At 35.6% G+C, this 6,739-nt stretch overlaps 1 non-coding gene across 1 annotated transcript; it reads left to right on the top strand.

Moving 5' to 3' along the window:
• Nucleotides 1-6,149: 6,149 nt before the first annotated feature.
• Nucleotides 6,150-6,255, top strand: LOC128039355 (small nucleolar RNA R71). Its single transcript, XR_008193859.1, has one exon. It is a non-coding gene; the product is annotated as a small nucleolar RNA R71 (small nucleolar RNA).
• Nucleotides 6,256-6,739: the final 484 nt, after the last annotated feature.

Below are 6,739 nucleotides of genomic sequence, written 5' to 3' on the forward strand. Positions count from 1 at the left end.
GGTATCTCTGGGATGATAGAGTAAGTGAAGGTAGCTTTTTTGAAGTATCTATTTTGTTGATGTTAGCGAAACTTTTCTTTGGGAAAGTTGTTGCATACTGTATTCGATAGATGTTAAAGTCCACCATGGGATACTATCCGCCAAGGATAAGTGTCCACCATTGCAATATGTAAGAGGGTAGAACTTCAATTGTCTCTGTGAGAAGTTTGTTAACTTATTTTTATTTGTGTATGTATATATAAGTGACCGCCTCAAGACGTAATAACGTCCAGAGTGTGAATACTACAATAGAATGAAGAATTACGAGGCGGTATTCGCAAGCATACCAATCGAGTTTTAATATAAATTTTACAACAAAGTAAGTAAGTACTCCGGGGATCATACCCAAGGGAGGCGAGTACTAAATCAATCTTAACCTAAACAATTAAATATCTAAGTAATACTTTATGTTAGTTATAGTATGAAAGTAAAATAAGAGATAATTTTAGGGTTTCTTAAGCTAAGGAAATAAAATAACATAAAAAGAGTAAAATTGCAAGAGATAGAGAGAAATAAAGTGAATCAAATCTGAAGATGGGTGATTAGATTGCTTCAGCAATCTCAATCAACTGTAGTCTTGGGTTCTTCGTTAATCAACTAGTCGCTACCCTAGCAAGATCTTTCAATCTTCCACTAGCGTAATAAGTCAGGAAGAACTGCTTATCTTCCAACCTCACAGTCCAAACTGGTTTGGGGTCAAGGTCTTCACGGATGGGTAATATAAATTTTTTGTTAATTCTCACATTGATGACTTCCTGGGATTGTCAGGCCTAAGGCTTGTTTCATATTCTTTCTTTGTCAAACAATTGGTCCATTGAATAACCCTACAAAATAGTTAAGAGATCATGCATCCACTAGCTAATCCCCCATAGAAGATTAGTTCCTCATGTCTTTCGTAAACAAACATGGAATAAATGGAAGAATTAATCATAGGGAATGGATTGAAATAGAAAGTTCAAGAAAAGCCTAATTTATACTAATAATAAGCATGAACCCATAGAAGTTGATATCTTTTACAATCAGATCTCTTGAAGAAAGTAACTAAAACTAAGAAACCCTAAGAAGGAAAGGGAACAAGATGCCCTTTACATGTGTTAAAGGGGCATATTTATAGCCTTCAAGTAGCCGTAGTCTTTAACCCTAGGTTAGCTGACATTTCTGAGCTTAAAGTTCGATTGTGCAAACCAAAATGCCCCTGCTTCGTGTTTTATTCTTGTCACAGAGTCGATGTCGTTACACACCAGGACTTATGTCACGACATAGCAACCAATATGTTCCTCTGTAGCTATCTTTAAGGGTATGTTGCAACACCCTCAGCCTGTGTCGTGGCATTGAAGGAAATTTTTTATTTTCTCTATTCTGCTCTCTATGTTGCGACATCATATCCCCCATGTTATGACATAGCATCCAACATTGACCCGAAATGCCCTCTAATGGTCTCCTACACACTCACAAAGTATGTTAGCTCCCCCTTAGGCCTCATTCGGCTCTTAAGGTTAATAAAAGACTCAATGTACACATTTTATTGAATGTAAACAAAACCAAAGAAACTGAATTAAAAAATAACAAAAATGTTTGTATTCAAGCTCCTTAAATGTAAAAATTAGTTTAATCTAGTACACCGAATTATGACAAATCAAACTCTCCCACACTTAAGTCATTGCTTGTCCTCAAGCAACCTAAACAAAGATTACAAAATGAAAATGATGACCCTTGAGCAAGAACGATACAAGTATTGATTTTGGAGCATATGACTTAGGCATTTGACGTTTACTAACAATTTCAACACAATGAGTAGTTGACTTACCACTTTTGATCATAAACATCTAAGTTTAGTATGTTACAAAATATACAAGTATTAAAGTTCTCACCTATAGGAATTCATCAACATGTCATACAAGTACTTTGATTATCCGAGCACAATACTATGTGAACAATTAGTATGATGTTCATTCATGCATAAGGATACTTAGGTCACATAGGGTTTTTCGACTTGTAACATTCTAAGGCTTAGGATAGGTATAGAATTCAAAAACAGTATGCATCAAAGGGTTACAAACATGAAAATAGTTTGGTACATCGTATTGATCCCTATTCTTCCCTCTTAGTGACCCTTTCTCACTCACCGCCTTATTTCTCCTTCTCTCAGTTTTCTTTTCGCTCAATATATAGGAAGTTATAGCATGACATAGTAACTATGTCTAGCCTTACGAGTTTTTGTGCACTAATGAATGAGTTTTTCTTTCTTTTATTACTTTGTGACTTTTCTCTTTTTCAATAAATCTCACTCATGAATGCTTTTTTGCTAATTTAGGGCCTTTTCTACTCGTATTAATTTTCTTTTTGGATTTTTTTGTTCTGCACATTAGACTAACCTATAATTCCCATATCACACTAATCTTTCCTATTTCACTTTATTTTTACAAAATCCTCCATGATGTATCTACTTAATCCTCAATGCATATGGCCAGACGTCTATAATTGTACAATGCAGGACCAAAGAAAAATGGCAAATACAAATTAACGTTATTAGGCTTGGGGTTTGTAATGAGGTTCATTAAGAAGTATTAATAGGCTCAAAATTGATACTAAAGGTGAAATATAAATAGGACAACTTTTTGGATCTAGATGTGTTCCATACAATGCCTTAGGTCATCCCTAAATGTCTCAATATACAAAAATTTAATCAACCAAACAAACACAAATTCAACCATTTATCATCCTTACTAGTATGCTCGTTTTCTTGTATTTTCTATATCATTTGGTACAAATGATAGCTTAATACCTATTTACAGTGTAACATATAGAACTTTAGTAGTTTATTAATCAAAATTTTAAAATCTCCTTAGGATGACTACTCTCACTAACGTCTTGTTGAGCTCGTGCCAACTTTTGTGACGACATGGGGGTAGCTGTCATTTCTTGCTATCACTTGTTCCCATCTTTGATCTGTTTGGCCCGTACTCGATGTGTTGCTGAAACAAACTGTCTCCGATAATGCTTCGTGATGGTTTTAATGACTGCTCAATGGAGATCATGGATACATTCACTTTTTTGCATAAAACCGCCACTAGATGAGGAAAGAACAATCCCACCTTCTGGCTACTAATGCATCTTCCCATGTTCTGGTCGATCCATTTGCCAACATATACCTGGTTTTTATGCAAAATAACATAGAGTAAAACTGGGATATTAGTAGTTGTGCGATACTTCCATTCACCCCTTCCTTCAATTAAAAAGTTTATAATACTATCCATATATATGTCTCTAAAATATTCTAAGTCAGTTTCATCAATGAAATCATTCTTATAGTATGGAACATTATAAAAGTCACAAATTATTCTAGGGGTTACTTGCACCTCTTTCCCTCACACAAGTATTGTATCCCATATATGACCTTCAGTATTTTTAGACTCGTGGTCCCGTAAAGATGCGTAGAAATCATAGACAACGGGGACCACAACATTATCCTTTGGGATTGTCCAAAAATATTTCCAACTATGATACCTGACCAAAGGCCAAATTTCTTTACACAAAATCATTGATGGATCAAATCCCCTCTCTTGAATGAATGATTTTCCTTGAAGTTCATTAAAATAATTTTCAACATTTAGATTTAGAAAAGTAGATGGATTTTGAACCATCAATGGGTTCATTTCCATTATTTGCCTAACTTTCCTAGGAGGCATGATGTTTCAATCCTAATGACTTACAAAAATAAATTAGGCAATGGAACAATAAAAAGTTTGAGTTTAGGAACCCTTAACCTTGAATGTATAGTCGAAGTTCACTTGAATTCTTTGCTTGCTCGTGATGTCCTCGTTCCTTGTTGCACCAAGTTTGTGAAAGGAAATTTAGGCAATTAGGGGTTTAGGGTTTAAGAGATATTAAGAGATTTGAGAGAGTTTAAGGGGGTAAGGGTTTAATGAGTGTTTTAATTAGGAGTAAATAGGAGTTTAAGTTGTAAAATAGGGTTTAAAAGGTTTAGAAATCAGGTAAAATTAGTGTTTTAGCCTCCGGGTTGTGCAATGGGTTAGGTCAACCCTGTAGAAAATTACAGCAATGTCACGACACAGGGGATTCGTGTCGTGACACATTCGTGAGTTTGGAGATTCTCAGGGACTATCTGCTACGTTGCTACTTGCTATTGTGATGTCGCGACGACGACTTTGTTTTAGCCCAAAAATCCATCTTGGGGATGTTTCGATCTAAAGATAAACCTACATTAAATAAAAGTTAAAATCTAAACTGTGGTTAGTTAAATATACTGTAATTTACAAATATCATGCAACAATTCACAAATTTTAAGTTATACTACCAGATTTATCCAGCAATATTGTCAATTCACCCGTGGATAATTTTTTTGTTCCATTAATATTGGTCCACCGTCCATCATGCCATTCCACCCTTGCTCATTTGTCCTGTTCCTTGAACCTATTTATTATTTCTGCATTCATAAAAATAAACATTTCCCTTGATTTGGGAACATCAGAAATAGATAAGTTTTTACAATGCTCCTGTAATTTCCTCATATTTTCCTCGTTCAGCTAATAGCTATATTTGAAGGTTTCAGTCTCACCATCAATTTTCATTGTCAACTCATTTTTCTCTAAATCAATGGTGGATCTAGATGTGGCCAGGAAAGGTCTTCCAAGTAAGATTGGTATCTCATGAACTTCCTCAAAATCAAGTACTACAAAATCTGTAGGAATTATAAAGCTTCGCACCTTGACTAATATATCTTCTAGTACCCCCTTCGGGTGTACTAAAGATCTATCAGCCAATTGTAATGTTATTTGAGCTGCTTTAAGATTCCCTAACCTGAGTTTTTCAAAAATTGATAAGGGCATTAAATTAATACTATCTCCTAAATAGCATATGGCTATATTAAAGTGAATACTCCTTATTTCTATGGGAATGGTAAAACTACTCGGGTCTTTCACTTTTCGCGGTACTTGTCTGGAAATAATTACACTACAAGAAGCACATAAATTAACTTATTCTCCTACCTTGATTTTCTTACGCCTTGCCATCATCTTTTTTAAAAACTTGGCGTACTTGGCGGCCTTCTCAATTAATTTGATCAAAGGTAGGTTAACATTTAAAGTTTTAAAAAAATATAAAAAACTTACAAATCCATCCTCGTCTCATTTTTATCTTGCTTCTAATCTTGATGGAAATGGGATTTTTGTAGTTTCTGCATATTTAGGTGTCTCTTTTCTCATCTTAACCATTGGCGAATTCTCCTCCTCTGGCTTAAGTCCATCTTCCAATTCTATGGAATTGTCTTGATTTTTATTATTATCCACGGTTACCTCTGGCGTAGGTACTTTTGGGCTACTCAGTACCTTGCCGGACCGGAATGCTATAGCTTTCACATGCTCTTTACCTTCCCCTCCATGGATTACCTTCCGTGTTACAAGGAATGCCTGAGCAAATTTGTCTTTTGATATCGCCCATCATGCTCATCAATTGGCTCATTTGATCCTCGAGCTTAGTCAATGTTCTTGTTAAATTGGTGCACTCTGTTTAATATATGTTCTCTTTGACTACATCTTTCCCTCAATTCTATTTAGACGTTGACCACATGCAGTATGGTCACTTGGGTTGGCTCTGTCCTGGGGTTTCTGCAAATAAAGGGGTTGGTAATTAGTATTTTTAACTTGATTTGAATTGTTACCACCTCATTGGTTTCCTTCCCATCTCAAGTTCGAGTGATTTCTCCAGCTGGGATTGTATGTGTTTGAATAAGGGTTTTCACCCCTATTCCAATGTAATTTATATCCTCAGTAGGATTATTGATATAATGGAAGAATGGCTTGTCTCCTCCATGCATAGATGGTGTAGAAGCAAATTCAATACGGTTGAGTCTATCCACTAGTTGTTGATATTTTTCATCCTCTTGAATAGCTTTGATCGTAGCGGGTTTCTAGCTATATGTGAACCATTCTGCTAGCCACTAACAGGATTTTAATACCATATTTTTAATAATTTCGTATGCATCCTCGTACGTCCTATTCATAAGGGCCCATCCCGTTGCTTGGTCTAATCCAGATCTTGCATTTGCATCCAACCCATTATAGAATATCTGTAATCTCATCCACTCAGGAAATCTGTTGTAAGGGCATTATTGAATCAACATTTTGATGCGTTCCCACACCTCATAAAAGCTTTCTCCTTCTATCTGTCTAAATATAGCAATCTCTCTTCTTAATTGGATTACTTTACTAATTGCGAAAAACTTCTGTCAGAATTTTCCACCAAGTTCATCCCACGTCATGATGGATCTTAGAGCATGTAAGTCTAACCAAGAAAAGGCATTATCAATCAGAGAAAAAGGGAACAACCGAAGACGAATAGCGTCATCAGTGAGCCCGTTATACTTAAAAGTATCATAGAGTTGAAGAAACTGTTTTAAATGTTGGTTGGGGTGCTCTGTCATAGTGCCCCTAAATTGAAAATTATTTTGGATCATTTGTATCTTGCCGGTTTGATCTCAAAGTTATATTTTGTAATCACCAACCTCTCTATGCTTTCCTGAACCATATCTAAACTTGGTAAGGCATAGTCTTGTAAAGTTCTCTCATTCTGAGCATATACATGTTTGTGGGTAACTGTAGTGCTGCTGGGTCTCCTAGAGTGTTATCGTCAGTGTCACGGAACAATGGATTATAACATGGTACATTAACTACAGTTGGTG

The sequence above is a fragment of the Gossypium raimondii genome, chromosome 2 (genome assembly GCF_025698545.1).
Source record: "Gossypium raimondii isolate GPD5lz chromosome 2, ASM2569854v1, whole genome shotgun sequence".
Taxonomy (NCBI): domain Eukaryota; kingdom Viridiplantae; phylum Streptophyta; class Magnoliopsida; order Malvales; family Malvaceae; genus Gossypium; species Gossypium raimondii.